At 37.7% G+C, this 18598-nt stretch overlaps 1 protein-coding gene and 1 pseudogene across 3 annotated transcripts in view; one reads left to right on the top strand and one right to left on the bottom strand.

Moving 5' to 3' along the window:
- ZMYM4 (zinc finger MYM-type containing 4) overlaps positions 1–18598 on the top strand; it is a 230189-nt gene that overhangs the window by 57716 nt on the left and 153875 nt on the right. The gene's annotated exons all lie outside the window — the stretch shown is intronic.
- On the bottom strand, positions 7657–8508 carry LOC119527588 (annotated as a pseudogene).

Genomic DNA, 18598 nt, shown 5'->3' with positions numbered 1-18598 from the left:
GCAGGGGAGGTGGCATTAATTTGAATAACTGTTCTTGGGTTTCTGTATGCTGATGTACTCTGTGGGTTCTTAATGCTTCATACTTAAGAAAGATGGGTTAGTAAATAGTGTGGCAACTGGAACTATGTAGATTTATTTTTCTGCCCTTGGTTGTCTCATTTTCATAGATACTAAGAATTTGATTTTTAACTATATAACATAAAGAACAACAACAAGAAGAAAGTGCCAAATACAACGAATTGTAATGGTTTGGGACCCACTGCCCCATGCCACCTAAAAACTTCCATAGCCAGGCATTTGATGAAAATAAGAATTTCAGATGGCTAATAGCTATATGGAAAGATTCTTTTTCAGTATTAAGGATTTTAAAAGTAGAATAACTAGATGCAAATTTAAGTAATGAGATAACATTTTTTGCCTGTCAGATTGGGAAAGATGAAAGAATTTCACACCAAGCAGTGGGGAAGGTGTTGGGAAACAGGAATTCATCTTATTGGTAGATACGCATATTGGTGGAATGCTTTTGTTGGGCATTTAGGTAATATCTTTCAAGAATCTAAATGTCTGTGCCCTTTACTCAGTGATTTCACTTGTAGGAATTGATTCTACAGACATACTCACATAATTAAGCCAAGTTAATTTGTACAAAGATGGTAACTACAGTGTTGTATTAGGAAGTAACCTAAATGCCCATCGATATAATGCAGTAATTACTATGCCGTCACTATAAAAGAGTGAAGTAGATCTTTGTGTAATGATACATTTGCTAAATACACAGTTAGATTTTTAAACATGGGAGGGGAATTTCTATCTTCATCAAGTTTATCCATGTCTTTGCCAATCTTAGAGAAAAAATGGTATTTTATTTTGTTGATTTCAAGTGAGAGTGAATGTTTAGAGCTTGTGTTCCTTGATCATTTTCTATTGGGATGCTACTCTTTAATCAATTCTAAGAATGCTTTAAATTAGGACATTAACCATTGTCATTTTATTAATACAAAAGCTTTTTTTTCCCCCAGATTGTGCATGTTTTCCATACAATTTTTTAAAAAAATGTAGTCAAGTTTATTTATCTTTTTCATTAGTATTTCTATTGCTGGTCACAGGACTTTATCTTCTATTACTTTTTTTTTCTTTTTTCAATTTGTTGTTAATTCATCTGGGATTCATTTTGGTGTGAAGTGTGAGGTATCAGTCTCATTTTTCCAACTTATATGGTTACTTGTGTAGATACCACTTCTATACTTTCTCCTTTTCCTACTGATTTGAAGGGTCACTTTTCTAATTCTTAAGTATACTTTGGACTTGGTATTTTCTGTTTCATTGATCTGTCAGTTCCCAACAGTTTAGTTACTGTTCCTTTGATAAGTGGTGGGGCATATTTTCTTCCTTGTTACTATTATAATTCAACATTTTCCTGAAAATTCTTTTTACCTTAATTCTTCCAGATGTCTTTGATAATGAGTTTGTTGTTTCTTCTCTAATCCCGCCCCCTAAGAAAATTCAGAATTGCTGGAAATCTTGCATTCTCTATTTTGTGAGTAAATTATCTTCTTCATAGTATTGCTTTTCCCCTTTGAAGATGGTACCTCACCTACTTAGCCTATGAATGCTTTTTTAATTTTTTTTAATAGTGGTTTTATACCTTCCTTAAGTTTATTTCCAGAACTTTTTATATGCATTTCTTGTTGTGAATTGAATCTTTTTGTTCCATTATATTTTAACTAATTATTGTTGTGTTTATAGAAATGGTATTGATTTCTTGAATGTTGGATTTTGTAAAGTTAGTCTATTGAAATGTCTTCTTATTTCTAGTACCCTTTCAGTCTGCTGGCTGATTTCAGTTAGTCAGTCATATAACCTGCAGATAATGGTAACTGTTTTTACTTTCCATTATTTTTACAGTTTATGCTTCTTTTTTCTTGTCTTATTGCATTGACAGATACTTTCACGAAAGGTAAAATAAGGATAATATTATCGTTATAACACTTATTTTATGAGTTTGAGTATGTAACAATTACACGTATTGACTTTTATTTTTTGGTACTGATTGAGAACTTTGTCATTAACTTGTCTACTAAAGTTTTTATTTTGGCAGTCTTTTCTTGTTTCCAAGTGGTCTCTCATATTTCCTTTTTATTACTATCTGTGCTTAATTTTTTGCATCTGTAGCTTCTCAAATATCTCAGATGCCACTTAGAATATTTTTTTTAGAAGTTTCTTCTTTTCTGTAAATTACCTGTTTCTTTCTGTAGTTCCGTAGTGGTGGTTCTGTTTGTTCACCTTGTACCTTCCCTTTCATATAGTTAATTTCTTTAAGAAACCCGAGATCTTCAGTTGTCTGTTTATATTTATGAATATAAGATACTATTTATTATAGCTAGCTGTTTTGTGTGTGTGTGTGTGTGTGTGGTTTGTAGCTAAGTACGTAGCTAGTGTATTTCCCTTAAAAGTTTCTTGTTTGAATGGGAAGGCTAATCTGGGTCATAGTAGGCAATATTTATCAAGAAGCAGCCTACTTTGAGGTCGTCCCTCATTGGTAAGTAGTAGGCAGACAAGCAGAAGACTGGAATGCTCATACTTGGTAAAGGCAGGAGGCCTTTTAAAGACTTAGGTTGAAGTGTGCTAGTTATATAGTTCATGTATGTCACTCCTGGGTGGATTTGGGTATGCTTCAATTTTTTTCCTCTTCATGTCTCTTTTAAAGGTCTGGAATTACCTCAGACTTTGCTCTGGTTGACCCCAGTATACTCAAAAGAGCAAGAGCTACACATCTCTGTCATTATCCTAAGAGCAAAAGCTATTGCTGCTAATTGTTCTGTTTAGGTTTTTTGGTTTTTGTTTTTTGTTTTTTTAATCAAGAGGTAGTTTGTTGAAAAACTGTTTACCTTTCCTTTTTTTTTAAGTTACTTTATTTATCGAATAAAAAAAAATTCCTAACAAAATAAAAGAAAGCAATGGGAAAAACAAGTATCCTGAAATAACTTCAATATACTCCTATCATACCCCCCCACCAAAAAATATTAATAAACCATAGTCATACCTGAGCATTCCCATCATTATTCCCATCCCTTTTTTTTTTTTAAATTAGAGAATATGTGGATTTACAGAACAATCATGCACAAAATACAGAATTCCCACATACCACCCCACAGTTAACACTCTGCATTGGTATGGAACATTTGTTACAATTGATGACAGCACATTTTTATAATTGCATACTATTAACTACAGTTCATGGATCAACTTAGGGTTCACTGCTTGTACAGTGCAGCCTCCATGTATTTTTTTTTCTAATTTTTATTCTATTATACTATATTTGCAACCTAACATTTTCCCTTTATGCACATTCAGGAATGTATTTCAGTGCTGTGAATTTTGTTTACAATGTTGTGCTAACATCACCATCATCTATTGTCAGAACGTTTCCATCATTCTAAATAGGAACCCTGTATATTTTAAGCCTAACTTCTCATTCTCTATCCCCACCTCCTTCCTGGTAACCTGTATTTTATATTTTGACTCTGTGAGTTTGCTTATTCTAATTATTTCATATCAGTGAGATAATACAATATTTGTCCTTTGATGTCTGGCTTATTTCACTCAACATGTTATCTTCAAGGTTCATTCATTTTATTGTATATATCAGAACTACATTCTTTTTTATGGCTGAATAACATTCCATTGCATGTATATACCACACTTGGATTATCCATTCATTGGTTGATGGATATGTGGGTTGCTTCCATCTTTTAGTAGTTGCAGATAATGCTGCTGTGAGCATCAGTGTGAAAAGATATGTTCGAGTCCCTGCTTTCAATTATTTGGGGTATATACCTAGAAAAGGCATTGCTGGGTGATATGGTAATTCTGAACTTTGTTAGGAACTACCAAACTGTTTTCCACAGCAGCTTTACCATTTTATATTCCAAGCAACAGTGAACAAGTGTTCCTATGTCTCCATATCCTCTCCAGAACTTGGTATTTTCCATTGTTTTAATAGTAGCCATTCTACTGGATGTGAATTGGTATCTCATTGTGGTTTTGATTTGCATTTCCCTAATGGCTACTGTTATTAAGCATCTTTTCTTGTGTTTTCTGGCCATTTATATATCTTCTTTGGAGAGCTATCTATTCAAGTCTTTGGCCCATTTTTTAAATAAGGTTGTTTGTCTTTTTATTGTTGAGATGAAGGATTAATTATATATTCTGGATATTAAACTTATTAGATATGTGGTTTCTAAATATTTTCACCCATTTTGTAGTTTGTTTTACTTTCATGATTAAGTTCGTTGAGGTGCAAAAGTTTTAATTTTGTTGAGGTCCTGTTCATCGGTTTTTTTTTTTTTTTTCTTTTGTTGCTTATACTTGGGGTGTAAAGTCTAAGGAACTTTTATCTAAAACAAGATCCTGAAGATGCTTCCCTACATTTTCTTCTAGGAGCTTGGTAGTTCTGGCCCTTACATTTAGGTCTTTGATCCATTTTTAGTTGATTTTTTGCACATGACATGAGGTAGGGATCCTCTTCCTTTTTTATTTTTTGCAAATAGAGATCCAGTTTTCCCAGGTCTATTTGTTGAAGAGACTATTCTTTCCCAATTGAATGTTGTTTGCCACCTTGTCAAAAATCAGTTGTCCATAAATGTGAGCATGGGTTTCTGAGCTCTCAATTGTATTCTATTTGTCTGTATGTCTGTTCTTGTGCCAGTACCATGCTGTTTTGATTGCTGTGGCTTTGTAGTGTGTTTTAAGACTGGAAAGTATGAGTATTTCAGCTTTGTTCTTCTTTTTCAAGTGGCTCTGGCTATTTTGGGCTCCTTATCCTTTCATACATATTTGATGAATGGCTTTTCCATTTCTCTAAAGAAGGGTGTTAGAATTTGTATTGGGATTGCATTGAATCTCTAATTCACTCTGGGTAGGATTGATAGCTGAACAATTTTAAGTCTTCCAATCCATTAACACAGAACGTCCTTCCATTTATTCGGGTCTTCTTTGATTAATTTTAGCCATGTTTTATAGGTTTCTTTGTCCAAGTCCTTTACATCCTTGGTTGGATTTTTTTTCCTAGATATTGTTTCTTTTAGTTGCTATTGTGAATGGAATTTATTTATTTCTTCTTCCAGTTGTTCATTGCTTGTGTATAGAAACACTACTGAATTTTTGATGTTGATCTTGTACATCAAAAATTGTGTGATGTTGATGTTGAATTCATTTGTTAGCTCTAAGAGCTTTCTTACAGACTTTTAGAGATATTTTGTATATAGGACCATGTCATCTATAAGTAGGGAAAGCTTTTTTATTTCTTCCTTACCAATTTGAATGCCTACAATTTCTTTTTCTTGCCTAACTGCTCTGGCAAGAACTTCCAGTACAGTATTGAATTAACAGTGGTAATAGTGGGCATCCTTAAAGGGAAAGATTTTAGTTTTTCACCTTTAAGTAGGATGTTAGTTATGGGTTTTTTGTATATGTTCTTTATCATGATGTGGAAGTTTCCTTCTATTCCTAGTTTTCTAAGTGTTTATGTCAAGAAGGGGTGTGTAGTTTTTCAAATGCCTTTTCTGAATCAATTCGGAGGATCATGTGGTTTTTCTCTCTTTATTCTGATATTGCTTGTTGTATTACATTAATAGGTTTTCTTATGTTGATCCACCATTGCATACCAGGGATAAATTCCACTTGGTCATGGTGTGTTTTTTTTGTTTGTTTGGTTTTTTTTTGATACATGAGCATTTTTTATAGGTCTTACCTACAGAGTGGGGAAGTCGAGCCACGTTCCCTTAAATCAGGAGCTGCTCTGAATGAAGGCCAGTTCAGAGCACAACATGGAAATAGTCTGCCTGTATATTTCTTTTAATGTGCTGGTGTGTTTGGTTTGCTAGTATTTTGTTGAGGATTTTTGCTTTTGTATTCGTAAGAGGTATTGATCTGTAATTTTCTTTTCTAGTGGTATCTTTATCTGACTTTGTTAGGAGGGTGATGTTGGCCATTTAGGATGAATTAGGGAGTGCTCCCTTGTCTTCTGTATTTTGGAAGAGTTTGAGAAGAATTAGGATTAAGTTTTATTGTAATGTTTGGTAAAATGTCCCCGTGAAGCCATCTGGTCCTGGGCTTTTCTTTGTTGGGAGGCTTTGATTGCTGATTTAATCTCTTTACCAGTTATTGGTTTGTTGAGATCTTCCTTTTCTTTTTGAGTCAGTGGAGGTGGTTTATGTGTGGCTAAGAATTTGTCCATTTCATCTAGGTTATCTAATTTATTGGCATACAGCTATTCCTGGTATCCTCTTAAAGTCATTTTTTATTTCAGCAGGTTGTTAGTAATAGCCCTGTTCTGGTTTGCTAATGCTGCCGGAGTGCAAAACACCAGAGATGGATTGGCTTCTATAAAGGAGGTTCATTTGTTTACAGAGTTGCAGTCTTAAGGCCATAAAGTGTCCAAGGTAAAGCATCAACGCAGGGTACCTTCACTGAAGTGTGGCTGATGGAGTCTGAAAAACCTCTGTTAGCTGGGAAGGCACGTGGCTGACATCTGCTTGCTCCCAGGTTGTGTTTCAAAATGGCGTTCTCCAAAATGTCAAGTGTCAGCTTCCAGTGGCTGTCTTCAAAATGTGTCTCTCAGCTGCAGCTAGCAGTGAGCTCCTTCTGTTTGAGCTTTTATAGGGCTCCAGTGAACTAATTAAGGCCCACACTGAATGGGTGGGGACACAGCTCCATGGAAATTATCTAATTAGTCATCACCTACAGTTGGGTGGGTCACATCTCCGTGGAAACAACCTAATCAGAAGGTTCCAATCTAATCAACACTAATATGTCTGCCCCCACAAGATTGCATTAAAGAATATGGCTTTTTCTGGGGGACATAATATATGCAAACCAGCACAAGCCCCATTTTCATTTCTGATTTTAGTTATTTGTATCTTCTCTCTTTTTCTTTGTCAGATTAGCTAAAAGCTTGTCAATTTTATTGATCTTTTCAAAGAACCAACTTCTGGTTTTCTTCAGTCTCTTTTTGTTGTTGTTGTTGTCTGTTTCATTTATCTCTGCTCTAAACTTCCCCCTCCACCTCAGGAATTTTATTTCTCATATTTTTGGGAAAATCTGAGCCTACTGAACCTTGAATGAAAATTTCAACTCAATATGCAGAAAGACAGAGGCACTATTATTTTATAGGTGGATAAATGAGGGGTTGGATATCTTGTTAGGGTCACAGAGATAAATAATGGCAGAAGCAGTGAGAAAATTCTGGGATATTTTCCAACTTGGTAGAATAGAATTTCAATTCAGCAAGGGTATAATTTGCCAAGTAATGAGTCCCTTGAAAATTAGTCAGAATTGACTACACATAAAAGTGAAAGTGAAATTTATTCCTAACAGTGGTTGTTGGGTTCTGCTCTGGTACAAAAACCTGAAATGGAAGACCAGGGCCATGTTCCTTCAAGCAACTTCAGCAGTGTGCACAGATAAAGCCCCCCGTTCTGCGGGAGATGAGTTTTCTGGTGCTTGGACCTGGAGTCTTCACAGTGGCACAGCATATATCTTCTCAGATCAGTATGTCAGCGCTCAGTGAACTCGGGAATTTAGAGAGGAGACCAAGTGTTAGCATAGTGTCTGCTGAAGTGCAAAGCAGGGCTCCCTCCACCTCAGTCCCATAGGTTACTCAGCCAACAGGGACTGTCTGAGTGACTGGAGGGTCTGATGGTTGACTGTCCTCTTGTTTTATAGTGGCAGTGGGGATTTTCTGTGCCTGGGATGTGGCAGAGCAGAGTATTCAAGGTGTCCGTGGTTACCTGACCAGATATGAGCAGTTTTCCATAGATCTCATCAAATCTAGCCAGAAGGTCAGGGAAATCCTTCACTTTTTTCCTCACTGTGACCAACACTTCTGAGAATTCGTCTTTCCACAAAGCTTGATTAATTTCCTTCTGCAGGATCCTTTAGTATGTCCATCAGTGTGTTCTTTAGTATGTCCACCCAATATATTTGAGTTTAGATAGTAATAATATTTAAATTAATGCAGGTTTTGCTTTTTGGCTTCATGATTTGAGAAAAAATGGATATAACTTTTGCCATTTGGTTCTGATTTGGAGCTAATGCTACAGCAAAACAGGATGCTTTCCTAGAGAGAATGTCTCCTTTGTTTAGGGCTTCTTCTCTTAATGTAGTACATTAAAAGACTCAAGGCTATTCAGTTTGTAGCAAATTGCAAAAGCAAAGACATAGCTATCTGCTGAATATCACATCTTGATTTTTCATCTCTATCAATACTTTCAATGCACTTTTATATTTGCCTTTCCTGAATAACATGTCCATCAAAAATATTGAACGATGTGGAGTTTGAGAAGAAGCCTCATAAATGCTGCTCTGTGATGAGCTCCGGGGCAGATTCTTCAAGATCGAATTCATAATAGAGCCTCATGAAAAGTGGTCCAAACTTATACTCCCCCAAAGTGACACTCCTGTTCTCCACATGATAACTGTAAATGACATTTTTAGCCAGCTCCACATCATTCTTTGACTCACACAAATGAAGCCAAGTTTTTAACTCTTCCTTCAAAATGAGCTGGTTCTGGCTCAGTTTCTCTTCCAAGTTTTGAAAATAGATTTCTTTGATGCCAAGAAGATTATATGCAATAATCATCTACTTATGCTGAAATTCTTTTTAATTTCACAATATTATCTGTAGGTAGGTATCTTTTGGCACAGCTTAGTAGAGAAGACCAGCTTGGGAAACACCATCCTGTCTTTAGGGTACTTGGCTATGAGTGAGGCAAAATGGAATGAAGATTATCCAAGGAATCACCCAGTTAAAGAGCTGCATGTGCTCTGAGAAGGCAGTGCCAGCAGCTGCAGGTGGAGCCCAAGGCCATTAGATGCACCAAACCCCTTAAGGCCTGAAACAGAACTCACTTCCAGGGCTGAGATGAGGCAGCCATGCTGTTCCTGGCTGCACCCCTCTGCTCTAACCTTTGTTATTTCCTTTCTTCTGCTGACTTTGGGTTTAGTTTGTTTTGGTTTTAGTTTGGGTTTAGTTTCTTAGTTCTATGTTTGGGGCTAGATCTCTGATTTGAAGTCAATCTTCTTTTTTAATAAAAGCATTTAAAGCTATAAATTTCCCTCTTAGCAGTGCCTTTGCTGCATCCCATGTTTTGGTATGTTGTATTTTCATTTGCATTTGCATCAAGATATTTCCTGATATCCCTTGGAATTTCCTCTTTAACCCATTGGTTGTTTAAGAGTATGTTGTTTAATTTCTACATATTTGTGAATTTCCCATATCTCCCTCTGTTATTGATTTTTAGCTTCATTCTTTTGTGGTCAGAGAAGATACATTGTATGATTTCAATAATTTTTGATTTGTTGAGTCTTGTTTTGTGACTTAAGATGTGGTCTATCCTCAAGAATGACGCATGTGCACTAGAGAAGAATATATATACTGTTCTTGAGTTAACTGTTCTATATATGTCTGTTAAGTCTCCTTGGTTTAGAGTCTCCTTCAGGTATTGTATTTCCTCATTGATCTTCTGACTAGATGTTCTATCCATTGTTGAAACTGATCTTCAAAGTCTCCTACTGTTAATGTAGAACTGTGAATTTCTCCCTTCAAATCTGTCAGTACTTGCTTCATATATTTTGGGGTTCTGGTATTAAGTACATATATATTTATAATAGTTACATCTTTCTGTTGAATTGTCCCCTTTATCAGTATATAATAAATGTCTTTGTCCCTCATAACTGTTTTTGACTTAAAGTGTATTTATCTGACATTAGTATAGCTACCCCAGTTCTCTTTTGGTTATTAGCTTGGTATATTTTTTCCATCCTTTCACTTTCAACCTAATTGTATTCTTGAATATAAGTTGATTCTCTTGTAGACAGCATATAGTTGTGTCATGCTTTTTAATCCATTCTGCTAATTTCTGCCTTTTGACTGCAGAATTTAATTCATTTAGGTTTAAAGTATCTATTGATAATACAGGACTTTCTTCTGCCATTTTGCTGTTAGGTTTTGTCATACCTTTTTTTTCTCCTACTTCTGATAATGCCTACTTTTATATTACTTGCTTTGTGTGTGTGTGTGTTATACCATATTGAATGCCTTCTTTTTTCTGTTTTTTTTTTTATGAAAAAGATTGTGTGTTGATTTATTTCTTAATTAACAAATTTACTGGAAAAAATTTAACACAAAAATATACAATGCTTTATAGAAATATCATTTGTCTTTTATGTATCTATATACATATATTTTTATTGAGATTGTTTACATACCATACAACTATCCAAAGATCCAAAGTGTACTATCAGTTGCCCCTGGTACCATCATACAGCTGTGCATCCATCACCACAATTATTTTTCAATTTTTAGAACATTTTCATTACTCCAGAAAAGAATAAACACAAAAAAGGAAATTCAAATCCTCCTCCCATACCCCTAACCACCCCCCCTCCATTATTGATTCATAGTACATTTGTTACTGTTGATGAAGGAATGTTAAAATACTACTAACTATAGTATATAGTTAGCAATAGGTATGTATTTTTTTCCTATATGCTCCTGTTATAACTTCTAGTTATAGTGTCATACATTTGTTCTAGTTCATGAGAGAGATTTCTAATATTTGTACAGTTAATCACAGACATTGTCCACAAGAGTCACTGTTTAATACATTCCCATCTTTTAACCTCAAACTTGCCTTCTGGTGACATATATGACTCTGAGCTTACCCTTTCCGCCACCTTCAAACACCTTTCAGCACTGTTAGTTATTCTCACATGTTGCCATCACGTCTGTTCATTTCCAAACATTTAAGTTCACCCTAGTTGAACATTCTGCTCGTAATAAGCAACACTCCCCATTCTTCAGCCTTATTCTATATCCTGGTAGCTTAGATTTCATGTCTATGAGTTTACATATTATAATTAGTTCATATCAGTGAGGCTCTGCAATATTTGTCTTTATGTGTCTGTCTTATTTCACTCAATATAGTGCCCTCAAGATTTCTTCAGCCCATTTCTTTTAAGATGGTTTTGTTCACTCACCATACATTCTGTCCTAAGTAAACAATTGTTGGTTCCCTGTATAGTCACGTATTTATGTATTCAGCACTATTGCCGCTATCTCTATAAGGACTTCTCCATTTCTTCCACAAAGAAAGAGGAAGAGTCAAAGAAGGCAGAGAGACAAAAAAAAAAAAAAAAAAGAAAAAGGAAAGAAAGAAAAGAAAAAGCATGACAGCTAGAAAGCAACAAAGAGAAAGAGCATTACCTAAAGTAGAATAAAGAGTCAGAAAACAACACGAATGCCAGGAGTTCCATACACTTCCCCTACTCCCCCCCCATATGCATTTAGCTTTCGTATATTGCCTTTGTCATATTAAAGGAAGCGTAATACAATGTTTCAGTTCATTATAGTCTCTAGTTTGCACTGATTGTATTTTCCCCCCAATCCCACCCTATTTTTAACACCTTGCAATGCTGACATTCATTTGTTCTACCTCATGTGAAAACATATTCGTACCTTTTATCACAGTCATAGAGCACCCTACTATTACTGATTTATACAGTCCCAGTATTTATCTTTTGTCTTTCCTTCTGGTGTCCCACATGCTCCTAACCTTACTCTTTCAACCATACTCACAGTCATCTTTGTTCAGTGTACTTACATTGCTATGCTGCTGTCTCCCAAATTGTTTTCCAAACCTCTCACTCCTGTCTTTTCCTTTCTGTGTGCAGTGGTTTGCTTCCTTTAGTGTTTCCTGTAGAGCAGGTATCTTGTTCACGAACTTTGTCATTGTCTGTTTGTCAGAGAATATTTTAAGCTCTCCCTCATATTTGAAGGACAGTTTTGCTGGATATAGGATTCTTGATTGGCAGTTTTTCTCTTTCAGTATCTTAAATATATCACCCCACTTCCTTCTTGCCTCCATGGCTTCTATTGAGAAATCCATGCATAGTCTTATCAAGCTTCGTTTGTATGTGATGGATAGCTTTTCTCTTGCTGCTTTCAGGATTCTCTCTTTATCTTTGATGTTTGATAATCTGATTATTAAGTGTCTTGGTGTAGGCTTATTCAGATCTGTTTGTTCTGTGGTATGCTGTGCTTCTTGGATCCGTAATTTTATGTCTTTCATAAGAGAGGGGAAATTTTCATTGATTATTTCCTCTATTATTGCTTCTGCCTCTTTTCCCTTCTCTTCTCCTTCTGGGACACCAATGACACATACATTCCTACTGTTCCTTTTGTCCTTAAGTTCCCAGAGATATTGCTTGAATTTTTCTATTCTTTTCTCTATCTGTTTGTGTGTAGGCTTTCAGGTGCCTTGTTCTCCAGTTCCTGAGTGTTTTCTTCTGCCTTTTGAGATCTGCCGTTGTGTCTTTCATCTCTTGTGTTGTGCCTTTCATTTCCATGGATTCTGCCAGTTGGTTTCTCAAACTTTCAATTTCTACCTTATGTATGCCCAGTATTTTCATTATATGCTTTACCTCTTTGGCCATATCTCCCCCAAACTTTTTGAATTGACTTAGCATTCGTGTTTCAGTTCCTGTATCTCATTTGAAGTGTAAGTTTTTTCCTTCAGCTGGGCCATAACTTCGTTTTTCTTAATGTAGATTGTAGTTTTCTGCGGTCTAGGCATCTGGTTTTCTTGGTTACCCCAATCAGGTTTTCCCAGTCCAGAATGGGCTCAGGTTTTGGAAGGAGGCAATAGTATCTGGTTTGCTTAATGGTGTCTTAGAAGATTGATACACCTTGTGAGGCCTCAGGTCACTGCTTTTCTGTCTAGTAGGTGGCGCCTGTCAGTCTGTAGCTCCAGACTGGTGTAAGAAGGTGTGGCCAGTGGTTCTTCTTCCCCATGCTCTGGGGTCTGGTTGTGAATGGAAGGTGGGTGGTAGAGCTTGGCACCACCTTCTTCCTCTTAGGGAAGATGCAACCCCTAGGGAGAGGTCATTAACATTTGAATAGTCTCTCTGACTCTGTTGTCGCCACTCTTTTCTGTGTCATAGCACTGGGAACTGAAAATGGCTGAGGCTTTCTCCACTGAGCCGAAAAAGGGACAGAAAGCCCCCTTTCAGTGCCGGTCTGTGGCCCCTCTCAGTTTCACCCATCAGCCAGAGATAGCACCGCGTCCTCTGGGCTTCCCTTCCCTCCTTGAGAGGTCCTCCAGCTCTGCAAGGTCACTCATCACCAAAAGCCTCTGTCTGCTTGTTGGGGATTCGTAGCTGGTATTGAGTAGTCCACGTTTGTTAATTAACCCCCCAGTTGGAGCTCAGCTGAGCTATATTTGCTTTCCCAGAGAGTGCTGCTCTCTAGCAGTGTGAGGCTTTGCGGTTCAGGCTGTCGGGGGAAGGACTCCTGACTTGGGTCTGTAGTTTTTATTTGCAGATTTTATGCCACTATCTTGGACATTTCTCCCAATTCAGACTAGTGTATGATGAGTGGACGGTCATGTTTGTCCCCCGCAGTTACTCCAAATTATTTACTAGTTGTTCCTGATTGTTTATTACTTGTTCCAGGGTGTCTAGCTAACTTCCACTCCTCTCTATGCTGCCATCTTCTTCCTAATATCACTACTTTTTATGCATTTTCGTTTTAGCACCTGTAGGATGTTAAAAGTTGAGTTACGTACCAAACAATACAATACAATCATACAGACATTTATAGTTAACCAAATGGTTACCTTTCTCAGAACTCTTTATTTCTTTATGCTGTTTTGAACCACTGTCTTGTGTCCTTTCCTTTCAGTCTGAAGAACTCCCTTTAGGGTTGCTTGTGTGGTGCATCTCTCTTTTATACCCAGAAAGTCTCTCTGGTTATAAAATTCATGGTTGTCAATTGTTTTCTTTCAGCACTTCAAATATTTCAACTTCTGCCTTCTTGCTTCCATGGCTTCTGATGAGAAATCAGTGCTTAATCTAATCGGGATTACCTTGTACATAATTCAGTGCTTTTCTTTTGTGGTTCTCTTGTCCTTGGCATTGGACAGTTTTATTACTATGTGTTTGGGTAGTTTTCTTCAAGTGTATCCAGTTCAGGTTTCTTTGGGATTCTGAATGTGCATATTTACATCTTTAGCTGTATTTGGCAAGTTCTCTGTCATTATGTCTTTATATATACCGTCTGTCCCTTTCTCTCTTCTCCTTCTGTGACTTCCATAATGTCTTTTTTTGTATGATGGATGGTATCCCTGAGGTGTCTTAAGGTATTTTTGCTTTTTATAATTCTTTTTTCTTTCTGCTCCTCTGCCTGATTCATTTCAAGTCTTGCCTTTGAGTTCGCAGATTCTTTTCTTCTGTGAAACTCTAATCTGCTGTTGGAACTTTTCTGGGGAATTTTTCATTTCAGATATTGTGGTCTTCAACTCCAATGGTCTGTTTTTTTTCTTTTTAAAATTTCCCTCTCTTTACTAAGATTCTCTTATTGCTCATTCATTGTTTTCCAACTATCCTTTAGTTCTTTCTCTGTATTTTCCTTCATCTCTTTGGACATATTGAAGATGTTTTTTTTTTTTAAAGTCTTTGTTTGGTATGCCTATGTCTATGTTCTCGTCTTCTTTGGTGTTTTCTGGATTTTTATCTTCTTCCTTTCGAAGGAACATCATTGCCTGATTCTTAGTCTTATTGTATACTGTACATTTAATATTTTACAATGTTAACTCTGGATTTATTCCTTGAGCTGTCAGTTTCTTCATTTTGTAACCAGCTGTTGATAGGACAGATTTTCTTGAGCTTCTGCCTTCCTATCAGGAAGGTCTACCAAAGGTGAATGCAGTGGGCAGTGACCTCACTGTCTTTTCTGGGCCTGTGTCTTGTCCTGAGCCTGTGCTTGTTGTTTTGGAATTCCCCAGTTTATAGGAGTTTGTTTGCCTCCTCTTTTTCCCAGGAGACAGACCTCTCTCTCTCTCTCTCTCTCTCTCTCTCTCTCTGGTGATTAAAGCAGCCAATCCTTTGCCCTGGCTATCAGACTCTATATTCTGTATCCTGTCTCTAGGTGCTTTTGCCTGGAGGGCAAATTCTGGGAGGGAAGTCCGTTGGAGAAGAGTTTCCCAAGTGAGTCTTTCTCAGCCATAACAGGACCAGGGACCCAGGAAGGGGGTGGCTCCATAGTGCCCTGGGTAGGGGATGAGGGAGGGTGCCCAAAGCTTCTTCCATGTCTCTGCAAAGCTGAGCTGCCCAGCAAACGCAGTCCTTGAACTTGTGCCTGCAATCTTGAGAAAGCATGTGGTCTGTTTTTTGTTTTTGTTTTTTTTTTACCTTTGTATTCTGAAATACATTCAAAGTTACATGACAGTTACAAAAATAATACAACCCCCAAACAGAGAACTCCAGGATAATCCTAACTCCCTCTCCACCTAGATTACCAGTTTTAAGTTTTTGCCACATTTGCCATATCATTCTGTCTATACATCTATGTATCAATCCATTTTCTAAACATTTGAGAGTACATTTTGTACTTCATGCTCCTTCAGCACTTAACACTGCCAGGTACATTTCCTAAGAACAAGAATATTCACTTATATAACCATTTTAAGTACAGTTATCAAGTTCAAGCAATTTAACATTGATATAAAGCTTGCAGTTTATATTCTAATTTTTTCATACGTCCTAATAATGTCCCTTTGAGCCTTTTCTCCTCCTGTGCTAGATCCAATCCAGTATCAAGTATTGCATTTAATTGTCATGTCTCGTTTGTTGCTCTTTTTTGTTGTTGGGGGGGGTCATATATCCAATATAAACTTTCCCATCTCAACCATTCTCAAGCATACCATTCAATGGGATTAATCACATCCACAATACTGAGGTACCCTCATCACCTTCTATTTCTAAACTTTCCCATCTTCCCAAACAGTAAACCTATACCCATTATGTATTAACTCCTCATTTCCCCTGCTCCCTGTCCCTGGCAACCTGTATCTAATTTCTGTCTCTATGAGTTTGCATATTCTCTGATACTTTCTTTGTAGTTACCGTGGGACTTCCATTTATACTTACCCATGTCATTACCCTCACCAAAGATCTTAATTTCTTCTCTTGGGTTCTGACTATTGGGTATCATCCTTTCCTTTCAACCAGCAGAACTCTTAAGCATCTCTTTTAGGGCAAGTCTAGTGGTGAGAAACTCCCTTAGCTTTTTTTGTTTTTGTTTTTGTTTTCGTCTCTTTCTGTTTGTTTTATATATACATATTTATTTTTTATTGCAATTGTTCACATATCATACAACTATCCAAAGATCCAAAGTGTACAATTAATTGCCCATGGTACCATCATACAGCTGTACACCATCAGCACAATTTTTTTCTCAATTTTTAGAACATTTTCATTACTCCAGGAAAGGAAAAAAAAAAAAAAAAAAAAAAAAGGAAACTCAAATCTTCCCATACCCCTAACCATGCCCCCTCCATTATTGATTCATAGTTTTGGTATAGTACATTTGTTACTGTTGATGAGAGAATGTTAAAATACTACTAACTGTATTTTTTTTGTCTGTTTTAGTTCATGAGAGAGATTTCTAATATTTGTACAGTTAATCATGGACATTGTCCACCACAAGATTCACTGTTTTATATTCCCATCTTTTAACCTCCAGTTTTCCTTCTTGTGACATGCGTGGCTCTGAGCTTCCCCTTTCCACCACCTTCACACACCTTTCAGTGCTGTTAGTTATTCTCACAAGATGCTGCCATCACCCTTGTCCATTTCCCAAGCATTTAAGATCACCCTAGTTGAACATTCTGCTCATAATAAGCATCTGCTCCCCATTCGTTAGCCCCATTCTATATCCTGGTAACTTGTATTTCATATCTATAAGTTTACATATTATAATTAGTTCATATCAGTGAGACCCTGCAATATTTGTCTTTATGTGTCTGTCTCATTTCACTCAATATAGTGCCTGTTCTAGTTTGCTAATGCTGCAGAATGCAAAACACCAGAGATGGATAGGCTTTTATAAAATGGGGGTTTATTTCACTACACAGTTGCAGTCTTAAGGCCACAAAACGTCCAAGGTAACACATCAGTAATCGGGTACCTTCACTGGAGATGGCCAATGGCGTCCAGAAAACCTCTCTTAGCTGGGAAGGCACATGGCTGGCGTCTGCTCCGAAGTTCTGGTTTCAAAATGGCTTTCTCCCGGGATGTTCCTCTCTAGCAAGCTTGCTCCTCTTAAAAACGTCACTCATAGCTGCACTCTGTCCAGTCTCTTTGAGTCAGCATGTTTTATATGGCTCCACTGATCAAGGCCCACCCTGAATGGGTGGGGTCACACCTCCATAGGAGTATCCCACCGAAGTCACCACCCACAGCTGGGTGGGGCACATTCCAAGCAAATCTAACCAGCACCAAAACGTCTGTCCCACAAGACCACAAAGATAATGGCATTTGGGGGACACAATACATTCAAACCGGCACATTCCACCCCCTGGACCCCAAAATGACATTATCTTTCCAAATACAAGATACATTCATTTCATCACAATATCACAAAAACTTAAACCATTTCAGTAACAAAAGTTAAGTACAAGATCCCATCAAAATCAATTACAGGCGTGGTCAGTCCTAAGGCATACTTTTCCTTTAGCTTGGATCTGTGGACTTAGAACAAGTTATATGCTTCCAGTATACAAAGGAGGGACATTCATAGGATGAACATTCCCATTGCCATAAGGAGAAACAGTAAGAAAAACAGGGTTAACAGGACCAAAACAGTTCTTAAAACCTGTAGGACAAACTCCATTAGATTTCAAAGTCTCAGAGTCATTTACAGAACAATGTTGCATCCTTGGGGCTTGAGAGAGTGGAAGCCTAACCCTTCCTAAGGGCCTTTTCAGCAGCCCTTTCCTCTCCAAACGCTTAGGTGAGTGCTCCAACATACCCACACATTGGGGAGACCACCTTCTCGGCCCCACCCTCCTCAAACATCGGGGCTGCTCCCGGATTCCCTTCCATCTCCGGGGCACACGCTCAACCCCTTCAGAACAGTGTGGTGGCAGCCAGGCTCTCCCCAATTCCCTGGGAATGTGCTCCACCCTCTTTGGGACCTCGGGTGGCAAAACTCTTCCAGAGCATCGAGGTGGAATGCCCACCCTCGACCTCCGGGGCAAACTCACCCTTTCCATGCGTGTGGGCTGCTCCACTCTCCCAGCCCAAGGCCTCTTGACTCCAGACCTCAACCTCCATGGCTCTGTGTTTGAAGAAAATTTTCCCGCAATTTGTTCCTTGTCTGTCTCCTTCAGTCCAGACTGGCAACGGCTCTGTCTATAAAGTTCTCGCAAAAATTCCGTTGGCTTTGCATGAAGCATGCAGGGGTCAAAGCCATCAGACAATAGGACTTTCCACAAATCCTTTCTGGATAATTCCATCTCCAATCTTGGCTTGTACTGATATGGCAGCTGGGTTCCATGTTTGGTTACGTCCTCACATTGGGCTGTAGCTTCTGGGATTCCACCCCCTGGAAGCTCATAATTTTCCAAGCCATCAGCTTCTGGTTTCTTAGAACCCAAGAGTTCAGTTCTAAGTTTATCTCTCTCCGCTCGCATTTTACTATAAGCTGCAAGGAGAAGCCAGGGTACCTCCTCCACACGTAGTCTGGAGATCTCCTCAG

This window comes from Choloepus didactylus, chromosome 2 (assembly GCF_015220235.1).
Source record: "Choloepus didactylus isolate mChoDid1 chromosome 2, mChoDid1.pri, whole genome shotgun sequence".
Taxonomy (NCBI): domain Eukaryota; kingdom Metazoa; phylum Chordata; class Mammalia; order Pilosa; family Megalonychidae; genus Choloepus; species Choloepus didactylus.
Note: the sequence above shows the minus strand (reverse complement) of the source record. Positions and strands in the feature narration are given on the sequence as shown.